Source organism: Ovis canadensis, chromosome 11, assembly GCF_042477335.2.
Source record: "Ovis canadensis isolate MfBH-ARS-UI-01 breed Bighorn chromosome 11, ARS-UI_OviCan_v2, whole genome shotgun sequence".
In the NCBI taxonomy this organism is placed as follows: domain Eukaryota; kingdom Metazoa; phylum Chordata; class Mammalia; order Artiodactyla; family Bovidae; genus Ovis; species Ovis canadensis.
Genome location: NC_091255.1, coordinates 67,815,405 through 67,838,542, shown reverse-complemented (window position 1 = coordinate 67,838,542; position 23,138 = coordinate 67,815,405).

The window sequence follows — 23,138 nt, the reverse complement described above, 5'->3', positions numbered from 1 at the left end:
TCCAGTATTCTTGCCTGGAAAATTCCATGGACAGAGGAGGCTTCCAGGCTACAGTCCATGGGGTCACAAGAGTCAGACATGACTAATCACACACACACACATAATTGCTTTACAATGTTGGGTAGTCTCTGCTGTACAACAACATGAATCAGCTATAAGTATACATATTCTCTCCCTCTTAAGCCTCTCTCGTATCCCCCATCCCACCCCTCTAGGTCATCACAGAGCACAGAGCTGAGCTCCCAGCAGCTTCCCATTAGCTGTCCATTTCACACATGAGTGAGGCCTTCCCGATGGCTCAGTGGGTAAAAATCTCCCTGAAAAGCGGGAGACACAGGAAATGCAGGCTGCGTGGGTTCTCCTCCCTGGGCTGGGAAGATCCCCTGGAGGAGGGCAGGACAACCCACTCCAGTGTTCTTGCCTGGAGAATCCCATGGACAGAGGAGCCTGGTGGGCTACAGTCCACAGGGTCCCAAAGACCCGGTAACGACTGAGCACCTGAGCACTAACGCTAGTGTGTAGGCATAGAGACATTGATCCGCGTATCAGTGCGGCTCAACTTTCTGTAGGGCTTCCCAGCTGGCAGTGGCGGTAGAGAGCCACCTGCCAATGCTCGGTGCGTCCTCCCACCACTAGGGAAGCATCTTCAGAGCTCTTGTCTGTCTTTCAACACTGAAGAATCAACTACCAGATGCTGGGGAGGTGCTATGCAAGCCAAGAGGGAGCTGCCCAGCTGCGGAAGCCAGGCTGGGATTCAGGTCTGAGCTCTGGTTCTGACTGCGTGGCGATGTGCCTTGGGCACAGTAACTACACTTACAGGGCCCGTGTTCTCATCTGTGAAACTCCCACAGTTAATTCATGACAGCTTTCAGAAAATATCTTGGTGGATGGTAAGAACGGCTTTAGCGTTAGCTCTTGCTAACAGGAACCCATCCAGGGGCAGATGGATGACGGGGGAGGCCCTGTCCTGGGGGAGTTGGCGGGACACTCAGGCTTCCCTTCTGTCCTGTCTGTGCTAACTTCAGCGGAAGGTAGTAGCTCTTTGGGCTGTTGTTGAGAATTCTAGTTTTTATCCAAAAGAGATTCCCAAATGTAGAGGGGGCACACTGTCCTATGTATCAAGCATTTGCATTCCTGGCCTAATAAGATAAGGAAACAGCAAAATCAGCATATTAATGAGTTAATTTTGCAGACTAGTGATCTCTCTTACAACATAGCTGCACAGCTGAGTGTAACTTAATATCTTTCATTCACAGGGTTTATCTCTTGAGTTATTTGCAAAGACCATTTGGACTACAACTTATTCCATTTCTTGATATATTTTCCTCCCAGCCAAAACACTGTGCTTTTCAATTTCACAAAACAGAATTCAGAAATTGTAAAGGAGACTTACAGCATGATAATTGGGAAGGGTGAGTGTATTTTGGAAGAAGGATCATCTTTCGTTAGGGCCATCTATTCTTAGTTGACTCTCCAAAGTTCTGTTCATCATGTATTTCTTTGTAAATATACCTGGCTTTCTAATGACTTGAAAGCCTGTTTCTATTTGCTTCAAGGCAAACAAATGCTTTGTAAATGAAGAACGACCAAAATGGCCTAATCCATCACCCTAGCCAATAACAAATGTCCTCTCTGGATAGCCATTTACAAAATTACTGACAATACAAATCTTGATCCGACCAAAAAAAAGAAAAATCTGTAAGGTACAATTCTTTTAACTTAAATTAATCATACATAAATCTGTAGAGTTCCTTGGCCTTGAATATATGCACATGTGTGTGCATCTTTGTCCATCTTGGGCACACCTCTGTATTTCATTGTCATGTAGCTAAATGTATGTTGGAGCTATATCGTTCTGAGTTTACTTGAATTATAGCAAGGAAATAAATTAAGCTAAATAGCTTAGAGCAAGGGGCTTAACTTTCATTTTTTTCTATCCTTTTCCATTTTAAAAAAACCAGTAGAATTGGAAAATTCTTACCATAAAGTTAGTATTTATATAAGTGGATTGTCTCCATAGATAACTAAACAGTTAAATAAATCACTTGAAACCTCAGATGCGTTCTTTAACTCCAAAAACAGCATTTAACTTACAGTTTGCAGCTAATTCATTAGTGTTGCCTTTCCCAGTTTAGCAAAATAACCGTGAGCTGTCAACATTCACTTTACCCATGAGGTACAGATATGCTTGAATTAGACTGTACTTTGATTTTTATTAAATGCAGCTTAATGATAAGTTATTTTCACAAAAAAATATGTGTTATATGAATTTTTAGAGGCAGAGTTAACTTGATATGGTTTTCGGAGCCAATATTTACAGATGATAAAAACGTAAGTTCCGGTTTATCTAATATACCAGTACCAAAGTGTAGAAATAATCGAACAGATTGTCACACAAATCAATTTCATTTGAGAGAGTTTTCATTCTTTTCTGTTGATTTTCTAGCTTATAGTCATCCCCTCAAAGCATGGAGAGGTGGGGGTGGGGCAGACAGAACTGTGCAATTTTAATCTAAAGTCAAGTGCTGTTAACATCGTCGCATATCTCTTTATAGTAACTGACTCACTGCGCTTTTACATAATCAGTGTGAGACTGGATATAATTTCCTGTGGTGTTTTTATTTCCTTAACTCTGTGTTAGAGCAAATGACAACCGAGTTTGTAAAGAGGACTCTGATGACTCTGCGTGATCTCACTGGCCCACAGCAGGGCCACGCGGCTTTCTGCATCAGGGGCCACTTTATCGGTATGCTCTGTATGGGGCCCTCTGGTCTCCTTCCTGACTGTGCAGCTCCAACGTCATGGGGCCGAAGCGGTCTGACTACCTATAGACAAGTGGGCTTCCCTGCTGGCTCAGACCTAAAGATTCGCCTGCCGCACGGGAGGCCCGGGTTCAATCCCTGGGTCAACAAGATCCCCTGGAGGAGGAAATGGCAGCCCATTCCAGGATTCTTGGCCTGAGGAAATCCCATGGACAGGGGAGCCTGCCTGGCTACAGTCCATGGAGTTGCAAAGAGTCAGATATGATTGAGCAACTTTCACTCACCTACAAACAAATAGATAGGGTTTGAGGGGCTGGACTGATGTTGAAACTCTAATACTTTGGCCATCTGATACAAAGAGCTGCCTCATTTGAAAATACCCTGATGATGGGAAAGATTGAGGGCAGGAGGAGAAGGGGACGTCAGAGAATGAGATGGTTGGATGGCATCACCAACTCAACGGACATGGGTCTGGATGGACTTCGGGAGTTGGTGATGGACAGGGAGGCCTGGTGTGCTGCGGTTCATGGGGTCACAAGGAGTCAGACACGACTGAGCGACTGAACTGAGCTGAACTGGTGGTCCAGTGGCCAAGACTCTGTGTTTCCAAGGCAGGGGGCCTGGGGTTCGATCCCTGGTCAGAGCACCAGATGCTCTATGCCACAACTACAGATCCTGCTGCTGCAGCAAAGATCTCACAGGCTACAGCCAAGACCTTGAGCAGCCAAATAAATGCATAATTAATACTTTAAAAAACTAATGTGGTTGTGTCCTAATAAAACCTTATCCATAAATACTGAATTTTGAATTTTGCATATTAGTCATGTGTTACAAAAGAGGAGTCATCTTTTTATGTTTCCCCCAACCATTTAAAAATGTAAAAACCAGTCTAGACTCACAGGCCATACAAAAGACAGAGGCCAGCTGGATCTGGCGTCTGGACCTTTGTTTGATGATTCTGGGTCTACAGCCTTCTCTCACCTGCAGTATTTCTGTGTCTCCCCTAGGATGAGCGCTCCTAGGACAGCTGGGCCTTTGTTTATCTATTCTGATTCTGCATGGAACCTTCTTATAGTATCTGAGATGAGTGTCAAGAGTGTTGGTGGCTACTTTGGGGGTGAAAGGGTTAGCCCCTCAGTCATGTCTGACTCTTTGTGACACCATGGACTGTAGCCCACCAGGCTCCTCTGTCCATAGAGAATCTCCAGGCAAGAACTGGAGTCAGTTGCCATGCCCTCCTCCAAAGTATCTTCCCAACTCATGGATCAAACCCAGATCTCTGGCACTGCAGGCAGATTCTTTACCAGCTGAGCCAGCAGGGAAGCCCTGGTCAGATACTTGATGCAGAAAGTGTGTCACTAAAAATTCCCCAATACGACTCAGCATATGCAATATTCAATTAACTACTTATTTTTCCAAAGCAATAAAATAGCAATGGCAATTATCTTCTTAGAAAGAATGATGACCACATGGCAGGAATATTATCCCATGCTAGTCTGGCAATAGCACTGCGACCTAGGTCTGAGAATATTGATTTTAGAGATGAGGAAACTGAAACTTAAGAGATTTTAAGTAACTTAGATCACATCGTCAACGCATCGTCAACGCATGTAAAAATCTGAACTTGGGCCAGCCTGACCCACTCTGTATTCTTACACCATTAGGTCAAAGAGATCAGACTTGAGCATTTATCACAGCCGCTTAAAGATCAGATGAGCAGGATTCCGTTCGTGGCACCATTTCATTTTCTAGCAAAATACATGGCAAACACATAAATGATGAAGTCAGTTTCCCAATATGTGCAAAGATTCCTGTTTAGTGGTTGTACCCTGTTTTCACTGGTTCCCGCAATATTTTCAAAGTGTTAACATTCAACCTCATTGCAAAGATCTGTCCTGAAGAGGAGATTCAGCGGGAGAACCTGAATCACTCTTCCTTTCCACTCTGGTGTTAAGAGCCAAACTCGAACATTCTCTTTTAGATTTGCTAAGAGGAAGGGGAAAAAAAAAATTCCCCATGAGAGCACGCTGAGACAACGTGATTTGCATATCTTAACAGCCTCCCAGAGTGGCCTGCAAGCGGAGAACAGTTGAAGGCTATTGAGTTCCTTTGACACAGGATAACCAGCGGAAATCACCGCCCATGTTAATTTGAAACAGAATGAGATGGCAACACTGCGGTGCCTTGAGGAAGGGCACAAAGAGGGCCTTCTCCGGTCCTCGAGGTGCTGACAGTGTGGGTGAGGGTCCATCCTGTGCAGCTGAGGGGGGCAGCCGCACATCCTGAGTCTCCACACCTGGATGGGGTGGGGGGGGGACCCGGCGAGAAGTCTCCCCCAGCCGCGTTCTCACAGGGACGCTGCAAACCCCCCAGGGCATCTGCAGCCGGCGCGCTCAGGAGCCCAGTGCAAGAAGAGAAAATCCCTTTTCAGAAGGCTCGTTTATCAACGCAAATAAAAGTTAAGCTATTTAATAAATCCTCTCCACGGTCCCGAGTTGGAGAGATCTATTTTTGCATCATAGCTCTTTCTAGGGACTTGGAAGCTATTTTCTTTTTTGCCGTCAACCTGCTTGGAATTCCAAGTACAATCTGAGAACAGACAGGCATCAGTTCCTACGTAAACTATTTGACCATTCCTCGTGGAAATTCATTTTCTATTTGCTTCCCCATTGCAAATATCATCTCGGCTGGATCCATAGGTAATTCCAGACGGAATTCATGGAGAATTCTACAGAGCGGCGCTAGTGGTAAAGAATCTGCCTGACAATGCAAGAGACGAAAGACATGCTTGGGGTTTGACCTCTGGCTCAGGAAGATCCCCTAGAGAAGGGCAGGGCAACCCACTCTAGTAGCCTTGCCTGGAGATTCCCATGACAGAGGATCCTGGTGGGCTACAGTTCATGTGGTCGCAGAGAGTTGGACGTGATTGATTGCACACACACACACATACACACATTAACATTTGATAAAACATAGGATCTATCTACTTTTCTCAGATAGTGACCTGTGACTGCCCTCCAACATAATCCGATTCAGTGTATCCATTAAACTGGAGATCAAGGTAGCAAAGATGTATGATTAAAGTACTGACTCAGGGAAGAGAAAAGAATTCTTTCCAAGTGATGAGAGGCATCCTGGGGAGAAAGTACAGGAAAGAAAACTATTTCAGAGCAGGGTTTGTTATCCTGTAACCTGTGACATACAGCCTCTTAACACATAGGACCAGCAGGAGGTTAAACAGAATAAAAATGGCATCCAGCATTGTGGAGGTGTGCGGTGCAAAGCCACGTGTAACAAAATAATATATTACTCAGGTTCAGATGCACTGCCTTGGAAGCTACCTTAAAACCTTTTTTAGTCAAAGGTGAAAGAAAAGAAATAAAGAGAAAAAGGAAAGAAACATATGTAAATTAAAAAAAAAAACTTTTTAGAAAAATGTGAGATAAGAATAATGAAGGGAAACTAGTTCCCTCTGGTTGTATCATGAATTCCTAGCCTATACAATTGATGTAGATTAAAAGACTAAAGAAAAAAAAAGAAAAGAAAAAATCCTGGCTCTCACCCTGGAAGCACTTTTAACTTGTTTCAGGATCAAGTGATATGAACTGATAATCCGACATGGAAGAGCATCTCTAACTGGAAGAAACATCCGGGACTTTACTGGTGGTCCAGAGGCTAAGATGCAATGCAGGGGACTCGGGATAGATCCCTGGTCAGGGAACTAGATCCCAGGTGTGGCGACTAAGAGTTCACGTGCTACAACTAAAGATCCCGCCTGCCGCAAGAAAGACGGAAGGTCCCTAGTGCCGAAACCAAGGCCTGGTGCAGAATAAATCGAAAATAATAAGAGAAGGTAGCATCAGCTTCAGGGGCCATGATATTAAACACTCTTCAGAGAAAGGAAACTTCTCTACCCGGGACCTGATAACTCTAGAGGACTGACCCGAGCCTCAGTGGTAGGATGGAACTTGTGTCGACAGACAGGAATTGGGGAGAAGTCCAGAAAAGGAATCCTCCTAAGATAAGATTTCCAGAAGGAGAGGAATAAACACACCTGTCTGAGTATGGCTACTGCAGGAGGCAGAAGGGGATCAGGTCCTGTAGCTTGATGAGGAAGGAGCTGGAGCTTTGTAATCCCCAAGAACGGAGGAGACGCACTGAAAGGCTGCTGTTGGTGCTTGCATTTTCCTCTCAAAGCGCTCAGCTTCAAGGAAAAGTTTAAGACAGGGTTAGTGCATGCTGAAGAAAGATAAATCCCCCCATCCACTGAATCTTCCCAGAGATCTCACGTGGCAGGCATGTTCAGAGACTGACAGTGACCTTCCCTTGCTTCTACCATCAGTCACATCCACAACTGGGTGTTGTTTTGGCTTTATTTTGGGGGGCTCCCAAATCACTGCAAATGGTGATTGCAGCCATGAAATTAAAAGACGCTTACTCCTTGGAAGGAAAGCTATGACCAACCTAGACAGCATATTAAAAAGCAGAGACGTTACTTTGCCAACAAAAGTCCATCTAGTCAAGAATATGGTTTTTCCAGTGGTCATGTATGGATGTGAGAGTTGGACTGTGAAGAGAGATGAGCCCCGAAGAATTGATGCTTTTGAACTGTGGTGTTGGAGAAGGCACTTGAAAGTCCCTTGGACTGCAAGGAGATCCAACCAGTCCATCCTAAAGGAGATCAGTCCTGGGTGTTCATTGAAAGGACTGATGTTGAAGCTGAAACTCCAATACTTTGGCCACCTGATGTGAAGAGTTGACTCACTGGAAAAGACCCTGATGCTGGGAAAGATTGAAGGCGGGAGGAGAAGGGGTTGACAGAGGATGAAATGATTGGATGGCATCACTGACTCAATGGACATGAGCTTGGGTAAACTCCAGGAGTTGCTGATGGACAGGCAGGCCTGGCGTGCTGCAGTCCATGGGGTCGTAAAGAGTCGGACACGACTGAGGACTGAACTGAACGGAGTGACCTTCCCAACAATGGAGCTTAAGGTGGCACTTCTAGACAAAGGAGAAACCCCAGGATTTGACCCCAGGTCTCATTCCCAAACTATTCTAAGGTGTGGAGAACAATGGAAAATACGCTTAGATAACCCATGCTGCTGTTACTCCTCCCCAGTCTTTTTATCATTGACACATCACGCTCTGTACGCATGGGCTGTGTGCATGTCGACTTCATATACTTACATACCGCAAAGCAATGACAGCCTTGTGGTGAGCTGACACCACCGTCTCACAAAATCCCCACTTCCTTCTGTGGTGAGGACATTTAAGATCTGCCCTGAAAGGAGTCATTTTTGAAGCATTTGATAAACATGAACATGTTTTTAAAATTCAGTGAAAACTCTGCATGTTCATATATGGTGCAACACCATAGCTTTGATTCTACAGACAATTTGGCTGCCTGATGCGAAGAGCTGACTCATCGGGAAAAAAAAACCCCTGATACTGGGAAAGATTGAGGGCAGATGGAGAAGGGAGAAACAGAGGATGAGATGGTTGGGTGGCATCACCCACTCAATGGACATGAATCTGAGCAAAGCTTGGGAGACAGTGAAGGACAGGAAAGCCTGTCAGGATACAGTCCATGTAATCCAAAAGGATTGGACATGAGTTAGTCACTAAAACAACAATCACCTAATACTTTTGGGTTTCTCAATTACCACAAAATCGTTTTGGGGACTGAAATAGAAAAAAAATAATTAAAGGGAAAAAAAAAAGTGTTGCCAGGCTTTGTACTGAACGGAATTATGCCACCCCATCTGTCCAGCTGAAATCTAAACTCAAAATTACTGTTGTGCATAAAATGAAAACATTAACTTTTAATTAGTTGGCTAAAAGAAAATGCCACAGCATGGGAAAATGAAACTTCGCAAAAATAAGGATTAGATTAGAAGTGTGGGTTAGCACCCACAGCTTCAGTGGTTCCTGTGAGCTCCGACAGCTCTCAAATTGCTTAAGTAGTTAGTAAGGTGACTGTAACATTGACCAGCAAATGACATAAATCCAGAATTAATTATAAAGACTTAAATAAGTGAAAAGAAAGGGGTTCCCTGGACCCGGCTTTATTGTGAGATGTTGACATAATGAAATTTTAATCAATGTGTTTCGTTAAGGAAGAATTAATTGCATATCATATTGCAAAAAATAGAGGACAATCGTAAAGTCTTCTGACTTCAGACTGCTATTAAACTGGATCACTTGTATCTCGATTTTCTGAGAAAATGTATTTAGTTTGGGGTTTTATCAAGCCTGTTTTCAATGTGTGATGTTGACTAAAACTAAGCAATCCTTACGAGCTCTCCCAAACGACCTCTTTCTTTTTGGAGGGAACTGTCCATCTTCCCATCTCTACAACTCCTGAAACACTGTTCTCCCGTCTAATTTGGAGAAAGTTGGTATTTATGGATTATTTTTAATTTATAAAGTGATGAGGGGTGCTCTGGGCTTTCTTGATGACTCAGAGGTAAAGACTCCGCCTGCCAGGGCAGGAGACTCAGGTTCAGTCCCTGGGTTGGGAAGATCCCCTGGAGGAGAAAATGACAGCCTCTCCACTATTCTTGCCTGGAGAATCCCAAGGACAGAGGAGCTTAGCGGGCTGCCGTACACGTGGCCACAGAGTCGGGCATGACTTAGCGTCTAGAAAACAACAACAAGAAAAAGGCCAGAGACAGCACAACTTGGCACCAGCCCCTTTGCCCTGAGCCTGCCAGCCTTTGTCAAAGGATCCAAGTCTAAGTCTGCTCAGCTGCTTACCTGCATCACCCCTTTCTGCTACAGTGACAATAAAGGCTCTGGTCCAAGCTTTCCCCAAACTCTACCTGCCTCCCGATGGACCTCCTTGCTTTCCCATATGGTGTGAACCACGGCATCTGCGCCCTCCTGTTGAGAGCTGTGGGTAACCAACTATCTCTGCAGCAACAATCTTCTCCTATGTGTTGGACTCACCACACCTGAATATAGACCAAATCCTAGGAACGTGACAAGACGGGTATCCAGGGTGGACCCAAAGTCCTCTGGTTGCATGAATTTCCCCTGACCCCTTTTTTAAATCCAAAGGGCATTCTCTTCCCCTTTACTTTTAATTTTAAAACACTAAAAGCTTCATAGGAAATTACAAAGAAAATGTACAGGGAAGTCTCAAACAACTTTCTCCCAGCCTCCTCCAATATCTGTACCTCCTAAAACTAGAATTCAGTATCACAAGTAGGAAATTGACATTGGTACAACCTACAGAACCTTACACTTAACTGTTTATATATTTAATTGTGTGTGTGTGTGTGTGTGTGTGTGTGTGTGTATGTAGCTCTGTTCAATTTTATCACATCTGCAGCATGGTGGGCAGGTTGATGATTGTTGGAACTCTGATATTAATATATCTGTGTCAGCCAGCCAGTTTGTTGTCCTCCTTGTTACTGTTGAATAGTATTCACAAGTATAGATGCACTATAGTTTGTTTAGCCATTTATCTACTGACAAACATCTGGGTCATCTCCTGGGTAGGGTCACTAGGAGTAAAACTGTGAACATTTGTGGACGGGTTTCTGAGTGATACACTGCTGGCTCCCATGAAACACACCTCCTGATATTCACACCCTTATGCAGTCCCTCCCCTTAAATGTGGGTGAGATCTGAGGATGACAGCAATCAGTACAAAGTGGCAGACGTAACACGATTAGCCCTGAGCCTAACCTTTAGGAAGCGTCTGCTCTGGAAGAGCCTGAGAACTCAGTGCTACAAGGAGACCCAAGCTAGTCACACAGAGAGCATTTAGGGGAGAAGAACCAAGAAATTGATTCAGACGTGAACCAACTGGCTGGCGGACACAGATATATTAATATCAGAGTTCCAACAATCATCAACCTGCCTACTATGCAAGTGAGCCGGCTTGGAAGTGCATGCATAAACCTCACTTCAGTTCAGTCGTTCAGTCATGTCCGACTCTTTGCCACCCCATGAATTGCAGCACGCCAGGCCTCCCTGTCCATCACCAACTCCCGGAGTTCACTCAAACTCATGTCCATCGAGTCGGTGATGCCATCCAGCCATCTCATCCTCTGTCGTCCCCTTCTCCTCCTGCCTCCAATCCTTCCCAGCATCAGAGTCTTTTCCAATGAGTGGACTCTTCGCATGAGGTGGCCAAAGTATTGAAGTTTAAGCTTTAGCATTATTCCTTCCAAAGAACGCCCAGGACTGATCTCCTTTAGAATGGACTGGTTGGATCTCCTTGCAGTCCAGGGGACTCTCAAGAGTCTTCTCCAACACCACAATTCAAAAGCATCAATTCTTCGGCGTATAAACCTCAGTGATGCCATTGAAGCTGATGAGCTGTGGTTGAAAGCTTTGGCCAAATGGCAGAATCATGACCACATAAAGAAAATGGCTATTGTTTTAAGCTGGTAAGTTTTCGGTAAGTTTGTCCTTCCAAGACTACGTGTGGTTGTCGTGGCAGTGGCCCCAGGCACGGCAGCCCACCAGGCTCCTCTGTCCGGGGGATTCTCCAGGCAAGAATAGTGGCATGGGTGGCCATTTCCTTCTCCAGGGGATCTTCCTGATTCTGGAATTGAACCCAGGTCTCCTGCATTGCAGGCAGATACTTTACCGACTGAAAGTGAAGTTGCTCAGTTGTGTCCGACTCTTTGCGATCCTGTGGACTGTAGGGAATCCTTAAATAAGACTGTATTGCAATATATAATTGGAGCAGAAATATGCATCCTGGTATAAGTAGGTCCTGAATACACATTAGGTGTTTTTTTTTATTAATTTGCTAAAATACAGCTCTCAACTATCTGCATTTAAATAGGCAAAGTAGAACTGTTTTTTTTTTTTTAGCTAGTCATTTATTTGAGATGCTTCTTTAAAAAAAAAAAATTGGCTGTGGGATCCTAGTTGCCCTACTAGGGATTGAACCCACGCCCCCCTGCAGTGGAAGCGTGGAATCTCAGCCAATGGACCTCCAGGGAAGTCCCCTAACGCCTTTATACAGCGTGTGTATATTGGATTCAGATATTCTAGAAATGCTCTGAACCTGGAATCAGAATATCCAAGACCAATAGTGTTTTGAAACATCACATGGACGATGGTTAGAACAAAAAAGAAAAACTGCTATAAAATTATTTTGCCTGCTGTAAAGCATTAAACAATTATAAGGTATTTTTGCAGTGGCTCACAAGCAATGTAGCTGTCTATTGATAAATAGGTACAAAGAAAATATAGATGTTAACTACATCTTTAAGGAACACTGAATTTATCCCACTGTTGTCTTTAGTATCAAACTCACATAGTATGTTCAGATAGGATAGAGTCTACTGTAGTTTCACTAACCTGCGTAGAGACCCTGGTTTTAGTAAGTTGAACATGTAATAAACTTCATACGAAAATGCCATTGACTAGAATACTGTTGACAATTTGGATTCAGTAAAGCATCACCTTCCAATTCATAATGTCATTTCATTTCATTATACAATTTTGCTTAGCAACTACAGCACCAAACAGGAGAAAAGAAAAATGAAGCTTGATTGCCCAAACACTGTCAGCAACTGGTTCTAGTCATCTGCCTTTCTCTCTCTCTCTTTTTTTTTGACCTACAAATGAGAAGTTGTGACTTGACAACATCTGATGTGGCCGCAGACACACACTTCCAAATTTGTTTGTTTCTGAGCTATTTTTGGCCTTCTTTCGTCATGGAGTCCAAATTAAGTGTTGGTTAATGTGGTTACATTTTACTGGAGCTACTAAAATAAGGTTACATAAAGCAGAAAATGGAAATTAAAGTTTACAACAAGCTTCATTCTGCTTTCTTTCTTTGAAGCCCAGTGGAAAGTATGACAGCCTTGTACATTCAAGTCTTTGCATACTATTAAGCTAAAAAAAATAAAATTATAAAGAACATGACAGGCTGAGAGGAAAAAGTACAAACCAGAACAAATTCTAGCTGTAGATTATTTCCCAAAGATGTTCTCCATCAAGACACATGGAGAAAAGCATCACAAATTCTGCCCAAAATCATACTTCCCTAAGGTCCCCAAACCTGGAAAATTAAAAAAAAAAAGAAAGAAAGAATTTCTTTGGGTTTAATGCACAGTAGATAATCAATTTATGGCTGATTTTTTTTCTTACTTAATTGTCCAGTTGTTTTACTTATCCATCACCTGTGTTTACTAAGTCCTCAGAGCAGATTAAAAGCAAGTCAGTTACAAAACACAGATGGAAATGTTTGATCCCACTGGATCTGAAATCCATTTCAGAGAAACACAGGCTACCACATACATATTATTTGGACTATTCCTTAATCTAAGGTTCATGACTAGGACCGTTTCTATACAGCACTCTCCTGAAAATCACACAGCTGAAAGGTTATTTTTGTTGTTGCTGTTTTTTGTTTGTTTGTTTGTTTGTTTTACTTAGCTTTGGTCCTATAATTTAACGTGTCTCCTAGAGGACTTCAAGCTAGAAACTGTTTTTACTCTGATTTACATTGACTATAAAAACGAGACTGTTATAGGGAAGAGGTTGAAAAATTATTTGAATTAGAAAAAAAAGTTCTAACTCAGTGCACATTTGAGACCATCTTGCAAAGCCTCCAGTGATGAAAGTGCTTGCTAACATGAAAGTGTTAGTCACTGAGTCATGCCCAACTCTGCAACCCCATGGACGACAGATGCCGCCCCCCACCTCCGGCTCCTCTGTCCATGGGATTCCCCAGGCAAGAATACGCGAGAGGGCTGCCATTTTCTCCTCCAGGGGATATTCCCGACCCAGGGATAGAACTTGGGTCTCCCACATTTTGAGCAGTGTCTTTGCCATCTCTGGGAAGCCCCATATTTAAGCTACCCTCTGTTAATCAACCCCACTTTCTGAACATATGAATTGTATCACCATCAAGGCTAAGTAGAGAAATAGTTAGATATATTTATAACTTAGAGAAAAAAGGTTTTGATGGCACATGCTTAAGCATGTGGGATAGACAGGGTGGTGATGATAAAAATTATTCAACTAATTGTCTAATTTCTTCATTTTATAATTCTCCAAAAATAAAATAATTTCTGCATATGTGGGTAGCACCACCAAGCCACAGTTTCTCCAACTCTGACCAAAAAAAGATACATCTCAAATTACCATATTAAAACTATAAATAGCAGTGAAATTAAGACAGGAAATCTCTGCATCTACATCCCTCGTAGATTAGGAGTATAAATGGGACTTTCATCCTAAAAAAATGTGTCTAGATCTAAGCTATATATTAAAGGATAGTTTAGATTCTCTCTTTGATCAAAAGTTTTTCAGTGACCAAGTGCTGCACACAGAATGTTACAGGCAGTATGTTAGTACAGAGAGTGGGTTTGAGTACTTGGCAACTAAATAGTCAAAATTCAGATACGTTTATTTAATTTAATAAAACTGTTTAGTTGGAGGGGGAGAAAAAAGCCAACTTTTGAAGAGCAAAACCTATTTTGGCTTAACTTTAAAAAACAACTGTAAAAAATTAGTTGTAATACTTTCATCCATGGTTTTCAGCCTTAAATATTGCGGCTCCATCCCTAAGACGGTTAAAAACCAGAAACTAAACAAACAAAGAGAAACGACTCACCTGAATTTTCTTCTAATCCTTTAGTAATTTTATTTTCTACCATTTACCTTATTATACCTGGAACTTCACCTTAGGAAACTTCAGTTTTATTCATCTTTTAAGCAGTTTTCCTAACACTATAATCAAATAAAACACTATTTCCTCGGTGTTTTTGAAGGGCCGCTTTTCCTACAAACCACTTCACTGTATCTAATGCCTCTCTTGCATCAGCACGTCTTTCAGCCCATCTTATACTCTGCTCACTGCTGCAGCCACCAGCGGACGACGATCGGACTGTAGCAGGCTTCCTCTGGAAACAACCCCCGCCCTTTCAGCCCTGGGACTTTCTCAGCCACAGTTGCATAGAATGTTCAGGGAAACCACTCAGCCACTGCAACACAGCTCACACCTGGGCCACCAAGTGAACAGTATCCTTGACCGCGGGTAACCCCTGACCAGTGCCTGGGACGGGAGACTGTATGAACACACAGCTCTTCTATCCCTCCGTGAAGACTCTGTATTCTCTGTGGCTCCTTGGAGCGTCCCCAGTGGGACCGCGTCCCAGGCTCCTACCTGTGGCGTTGCCTGGACAGAGCATCTCTCGATCGGCTCACCCCTGCCCTGCTTTCAGCCTTCCCAGTGGTCTGCCCCACCCTCAGAACTGTACCAGATGCAACAAGCTATCTGGATCAGGACATGCATCTCAGATTCTGGTTTTAAAGCAACAAGCTAAGACGATCATCATTTATTCTTGATCCTATTTCTTGAAGGTACTCTGTACCATTAATCTACCTTTCATGTTTTTATATTTTAATACCTGGAGAGACGAGTGTACATATGCTGTTCTTTGCTTGAAAAGTACCCTTGACTGTTCTCGTGGATTTATCTTTTCCAGGTCAACTTTGAACCATCTTGGCAGTTTCAAAGTCCTCTTGGGACTTCCCTGGTGCCTCAGTGGTTAAGAATCTGCCTGCAGTGTGGGAGACCCGGGTTCGATCCCTGGATAGTGAAGATCCCCTGGAGAAACGAATGAAACCCCATTCCAGTATTCCTGCCTGGAGAATCCCACGGATAGAGGTGCCTGGTGGGCTACAGTCTGTTGGGTTGTAAAGAGTCAGACACAATTGAGTGACTAACATTTTCACAAGGCCCTGTTAATTTTTCAAATTAGAAATAAATTGTACACTTTTATTCAATTTCATATTCCTCCAAGTATCAGCTGTACAGATTTGTGCTTTTTCCTTCTTTAAGATGCAAAATCTTTTATAAACTAAGCAATATAATTCTTCCTTCACTGAGTTGATATAAATGTAATTGAGATACAGACACACACTAAGCATTATAGAGAAGCAGACACACAGGAAACCCTAGTCAATCGATGGATTGTATCTAAGCTGATATCACTGTAATATTAAGCCTCCTGATTTATAAAGGTAGCATATTTATTAGTCAAAGTCCATCTGATACCCCATGGCAAAGTCTAGTAGTTTTCTTATCAGTCCTACATTTTTTTCCCTGCAATTGTTCTAAGAACTTTTTGACATTTTAATGGCAATTTTGGATGGAATCACTTTAATTTCATGTTTAACCTGTTAAAACTAACAGGTTATATTTATTAGTCAAGTCGATAGGAGCCTTGATGCTGAATGTTTTAGAGATACTCTTCACTTATTCTTAAAATAGTTACTTGAAATGGGAACTATTACTGGTTGCATTTTAGAGATAAATAAAAAGACACAGAAAGGGTGAACATATTCACTTAGCTAGTAAGTGACTAATCTCAAATTTAATTTGAGGCCAGTTTTGATTTTTAGGAAAGCAACTCGTCTCTCTGTATTAATTTTATAGCTAGCTGCCAACAACATACACCCATTACTTCTAATTATGTTTGTGGGTTTTCTTGCTTTCTTTTATAGACAACTATATTAATTCCAGCTAGTGATAAACCTGCTTTTGCTTTCCTAATATTTGTCTTGCTGATATCCCTTTTGAACGAATAGAGCTTTGATGCATTAAAAGTAGTTGTTTTTAAACTCATTTCATGTTAACAGAAATAAAAGACAAATGTCCTGGGGACAGGCTGTCCTCTACATTTCCAAATCAAAAATATTTTGGTAAATTTGTTTGCCAAACCCTCAAGGCCTAGGAATCCCCCATCTTTTCTTTTAAAAATAGGATACCACTACCCCTGCATAAGTGTCCCAACCTCACTGGGGAGACGCGTTCTGATGTTTGGCTTGTAAGGGCGAGCGCTGGTCTGCTCAGGAGCGTACAGCGGCGGGAGGTGTTTGGGGTTCAGGCTAACCATCTTTCTCACCCAGGACACCACATTTCCCTCAGGGCTTCCCTCCAGACGCCTCACACAAACCAAGAGACTCAGAAGCCCGGAGGCCAGGTTCTGAGCGAAAAGTTTGTCTCCAGGGGCACAGGACTAAAAGGTGACTTAAATTTTCCTATTCGTATTTCAGCTTCTTTTCCCTTCGAGTTCATAGACTGGGGCACTGAAATCAAGTCTCTGCACGGTGGGAGCTCCTTTGAATGAGACTTGGTGATTCATAAGACCCGGGGCCCGGAGCCAACGGGCCAGCCCTTGGGTAGTCATCAGTTTGCCTCCTAGGAGCTGGGAAGAGGGGGAAAGAGCCCGCATACGTCAGGAAGGGGCAGCTCTGTCCTCAGAGGCCGGTCAGATGGGAGAAAGAAACCGCACCGGCCAGAGGTGACTCCAGCAGCCCATCAAGGGCATGCTACGGCTGTCTGATTAAACGGTTTCCCCAGGGATCATGTGTGTGTGTGTGCTGGATTAGACTGAGATCCCAGCGTCTCTGTCACTCATTTCCGCAGTATTCTAGTGTATTTCCTTGAAGACCTTTCTCAAACCTGTATAGTGAGTGTTTCTACACGAGCAAGAAGGTGAAAGAGTTTATGCAGTTTTAAAACAAGACTTTTTTTTTCTCATTAAACGTTATTGAGAGACATAGGACAGGGAGTGTATTATGTAAACCTCTCCCAATTAAGAAAAAGAATTCCCACTATGTACTGGGCATCTGTTCAAAGATATGAGATATATATTATGGCATTATATATATATATACACACACACATATAGTTATGGTTATTGTTATATATGTACCTTATTGTGCTTCCTTTTTGTCCACGTCCACATCTGTAAGATGCATGCATTTCTTATCAGGTTAATGGATTGCTGTAAATATTAGGGACATATTTTGTGTGTATGTTTGTATATGTATACACATCGTTGCTGTTGTTCAGTCACTAAGTCACGCGTGGCTCTTTGCGACTCCGAGAACTGTAGCTCGCCAGGCTCCTCAGTCTATAGCGTTTCCAGGCAAGAATATTGGAGTGGGTTTCCATTTCCTTCTCCTGTATACATATATGTGTGTGTGTGTGTGTGTGTGTACACTTATATGTATATATACGAGACAGCATATGTGTGGGTGTGTATGTATGTGTATATATATATGAGAGACAGCCTATTATAGTATTAGGGTTTTATATATATATGTGAAGAATATTATTACTATTATTATTAAAAAGCTAATGAAATGCTCTCTAATTCGAGCTGTTATTCTTTAAACTAAGACAAGCTGCTTCTACTTTTTATATATATAGAACATTCTTCCTATATATATAAAACCCTAACACCATAACAGCCTCTGATTTATGAGTCTTGAAATAAACACTGTATACAGTGTCCGAACTGGCCCGGGGACGGCACTCTCCCTAAGACAGGAGAAACTCTGATCTGTAAACACACACGTGTGGCAACAGAGCATTTTCATCACATGCAACAAAAAGACACTCAGGAAACCACTCAACTCTTGGACTGAAAGTTCCGAGACCCGGAGCAGTGCTTGCTTCTCTGAAAGTAGGCTATCTGACCGCACGCTCTGGGAGGTCAGAAAAGACAAGGAAAGCTTCAGAATGAACCAGGGAGACCAAGGGGAAAAGCAAACGGGCGAGGGGAGCTAGAAGGCTCCATGAAGAGTCTAAGAGACGTGAGTGCCCGGGTGAGCCACGACGCAGAGGCAGCCATGAGGCTTTTATAGGGGAAACGATGTTTCAAAGAAATTAAATATAGAAGCGGCTCGTCTCGGTTTAGAGAATAACAGCCCAAATTAAAGAGCGTTTCATTAGCTTTTTAAGTGGAGTGACTCAATAAATGACTTGTTTTAAAAACACAGACGTCCAATTAACCTGACTCCTGAGACTGACAGGCAAGGAGCCACGCCTCTTAGGAGGGCCGCTTCCCTCCAGGATCCTGGAACGGATCCTCGGCGGGTCCTGTGAGCACACACCCGTGTTTCGGGTGGTGCGCTCGCGCACACACACACACACACACACACACACACACGCTCAGACGCACACCTAGAATATTCAACTGCCCCGCCTTCAACAATGGGGTACTGATTAGAAGTCCCCCGAGGGTGGTGGGTGGAAGTGAGCTGGTCGTGGAGGACGAGGGCACGGCCGTGGGGGAGAGACGCCCAGTGTCCACACCGCCTGCCTCCGGCCCCCCTCCACCTGCGGTTTCTGTCTGCCCGCAGCGCCCGGTTACCTGCGGAAATGGCCTGGCTCCGCCGTGAGCACCGGGCCGCCTCCCGGAGCCCCTGCCTAGCGGAGTGGAGCCGGAGGGTTGATCCTCCAGCCCCCATACACAGCTCTCCTTTCACCACCTTCCGTTTATACAAAGACTGGCTTATCCCAATTTTTTTTTTTTCTGTTGCCTTTGCAATGAAAAGCTCTCCACGCGCAGCCTAATAAAGTTCTGTGCCCACCCCACCCCCATCCCCCAGACCTCTGCCAAAAAAAAGAAAGAAGGGAGACTTAAACCTGGAACTCATTTAGCTAAAGAGACTTTAGTTAACAAGAAAGTTACCCATCACGAACTGCAGCTAACACCTCCCGTGATCCTAAATCCATTACCTGGAGACTTAGCCCAGGCTGAGCTTGATTTTATGAACTGTGAGATTGCAATGTTGAAAGTCTGCAAATTGGACATAAATTGGACGCAAAAGGCTAGGGGAGCCAAGTGATTTTCTTTCTAATGGAGCAGCAGGCTTCAGTTCTCAGCAGAGATGCCTGAGATCTGGACCAAGGACAAGGATGCCAGCCTGAGTCTCTACCTGTCAATCCAGGATTTCCCTCCTGGCAGAAAGGGTTTTCTCTGACTTAAGCCAGCTCCATCTAGAACTGCCTCTATACTGCCGTCTGAATTGCTCTTAATCGCAGTCAAGTATGTGACCAAGGAGTATTTGCACACACAAACACACACACAAGCTCTGAGATCACTAACAGAAAATGCCTTTTCTTACGCACCTTGCTGCTGACTGCCAGCAGTGTCCTGGGATGCTGGTGACTGATCCGTTAGGATCCAGTCGGAAATGGGAACCTACTCCAGTATTGTTGTCTGGAGAATCCCGTGGACAGAGGAGCCTGGCAGGCTACATACAGTCCATGGAGTTTCAAAGAGTCAGACATGACTGAACACACACACACACACTTGGCATCCTGCTACAATCGAGGGAGGACAGTTGGTGTCATGAATAGTGAAATCATTGGCTTTGGCCTAAGGAACACAGAGACCAACTTCAGAGTCACTGTGATCACCTCCAGTCAATTTAAGCATTTCCAAATGCTGTGTGTTTTTCTCTATTTTCATGTATTAATTCAATTATTTTTAGACTGTAAAAGGACCCAAGGATGGTCCAGAGATCAAGTCTGGGAAAGCACACAGGTGTCATCACAGAAGAGAACGGCCAGGTATAACAACCCTACGTCGAGATGAAACATGAAAACCCAGGGACAAAAGAGTAACTCAACTGTGGATAGAAAACTAAGTGAAAATCTGGGCTTCAGAACCGACTCGTGACGCTCTGAATGGATGGTGGTGTTGGCCTGAGGCAGGTACCCCAATAGGAGAAAGGGTTTTAGAATAAGCAGTAGCAGAAAACTTTGCGAAATGTCCATTTGAATGGCAAGGGCAGGAGCTGCTCTGCTTCGGGGAAGAGAGGGAGGAGAAATTGTGTCTGAAAGTGGCCAAACCCAGACGACAGCCTGGGTATGGTTTAGAAGCGTCCACGTCCGTATGGTTCAGGATTAAACCATAAGGAATGGCTTATTCCACATAGAGCCATAGAACTTTCTGGAATATTCTGAACACGGGAAGTGCACCATGAACTAGTGTGCAGAAAATGTGCTCTAAACAACAATAGCATACACCTCAGGGTCTCAAGTGCATCAGTTAATTACAGTTCCCTCAAGCGATGGCGTACAGTACAATGTTATAGACAAAAGAACTACATCGAGAATTTTTAAAATGTAGATGTTTTGAAAATTTTGAAATTTGTGTATAACATACTATTATTAAAATTCAAAGACAAAAACAAAAGCAAGAATGGGTTCACATATATCAACTTCCTGATGACAATTCCCTGCTGCTGCTGCTGCTAAGTCGCTTCAGTCGTGTCTGACTGTGTGTGACCCCAGAGACGGCAGCCCACCAGGCTCCCCCGTCCCTGGGATTCTCCAGGCAAGAATACTGGCGTGGGTTGCCATTTCCTTCTCCAATGCATGAAAGTGAAAAGTGAAAGTGAAGTCGCTCAGTCGTGTCCGACTCTTAGCGACCCTATGGACTGCAGCCTACCAGGCTCCTCGGTCCAAAGGATTTTCCAGGCAAGAGTACTGGAGTAGGGTGCCATTGCCTGCTCCAGATAATTCCCTATGGGGAAATAAGAGGAGCAGAGATGTACTATGCTATATAATGATTTATATCGTTTTATTTTTAAAATAGAAGAAGTGCAAAATGGGGATCTCAAGCAAATATGGCAAAGTATTAACATATCTTTTATCTGGGTCAGAGATGCTTAGATGTCAGCATTTTCTGAATTTTCCACAGTATTTAAATATTTTGCAATTTTTAAAGGGCCAGTTCCCCTATCTCTTTCCCTCCACACACGCACTCAATCCTTCAGCTCCGGGCTTCCCTGCTGGTCCAGTGGTTAAGAGTCCGCCTTGCAGTACAGGGGACATTGGTTCGATTCCTGGTTCAGGAAGATCCCACATGCCACGGGGCAACTAAGCACTGCAACGAGGACCCAGCACAGCCACCAAAATAAAGAAATAAATCTTAAAACTTCAGCTCCTTCTAAAGCTGAGTCAAGTATTTCTCACAGTCTCGGGGAGCAGGTCACACTTGGCCACAAATAAACGTGGGTGTATCCCAGCCCAACAGCAGGGCCCCAGGTCCTCCCCCAGTCACCGTGTGCCACTAACCGCCATCACAGAGCAAGGTGTCTCCTGATCTCTGACAGCACTTTCTTTTAGAGAAAAGCTACCCTGCAGCACACTTGGAGTTCCATGGAAAGAAACCACCCTCTGAGTCCTGTGGGCTGCAGAGAACTGGGGGCAAGTAGCCTTTCCCCTGTCGGGCTCCCCACAGTTTGCAGCGTATCAATCGATGCTTGTTTGGCTCCGAAGACGGACGGGAACTCCCATATAAAGTTTCTCCTCACTTTAGCCCGACAGCTTTCCTCTGGATGAACACTCGAAAGCCAGGAGAATATTCATAGTTTCCCAGGTGAACTCAGAACCATCCCTCCCCTCTGACACCTCAGGATTTAGTACCCGACGGAGCATTCCTTTTCAATTCTCTTTTTCGCCCTCAAGATGACTTTCTCCCAAAGGCTTCCCGAGCCCTCGTACAGATAAACATCTTGTCGTAACTGTCCATCAGTTTGAACGCCCAGCCCAGACAGGGTTTAGGCTCAAACTGGGTTCTCCGCTACCCCAGGAAGTTTATTCTGGCAGGAGAATGTGGGCCAGGCTGGAACAGGAAGAAGCTGGAGTCAGGGAGACCGGGGAAGAGGCAGCTGCTGCTGGGAGCATGCGGGCTGACGTCTATTTTCACATGTCATCATTTACAGCAGGCATCGTTCGTGATGGGTTGGGGACGCGCTGCGAAAACTGTCTTATGAAGTTATACACAGCAATGGGGTTTATCTCCAACTCTTCAAATCTGAAAAATCAGCATGTTGGAAAACTGAGTCTTCTTGTAAATATCACAGTAGGTCACCTGACGTTTCCTAATTTACAACTGTGGCCCTAAACTGAATCTCTCAGGAAGATCAGGGAGGGATGAGGAAAGAAAAGGGGAAATAATTAGTCCTGCAGACATTTGATGAGTACTGCCTTTAAATATGCCTTTGTATGTCTGTGTGAGTGCTCATTCACGTCCGACTCTCTGCGACCCCGTGGACTGTAGCCCGCCAGGCTCCTCTGTCCATGGGATTCTCCAGGCCAGAATACTAGAGTGCATTCCCATTTCCTCCTCCAGGGGATCTTCCTGACCCAGGGATTGAACCTGTGTCTTCTGCTTTGGCAGGCAGAATCTCTATCATGGAGCCACCTGGGAAACCCCATGCCTTTGTATATTTAATGCACTTACCTCTTTATCCTGCCCAGAATTGCTACGTATAAAATTCTGTGCGTCAGCACATGAACAGAAACAGCTATGGGACATATTTTTAGAATTACTGTCCAGGCTGCCTTCTCTTTATCAGTTATGAAAATTTTGAGTTCTAAAAGCAAACTGCCTACAGGCCATACAGCGGAGCCTTGTTGATCATGAATGGTTCTGAACCAACTACCAAGAAGGTGAAGACAAGATCAGAAATGAGTAGCATTTCAATATTGCCTTGAAGTATATAAACAGATCTATTCGATTAGCTCCCATTATTCAAAAGCTAATGTTTTAAATGAGAGGCATTTTTTTTCCTCAGTACCAC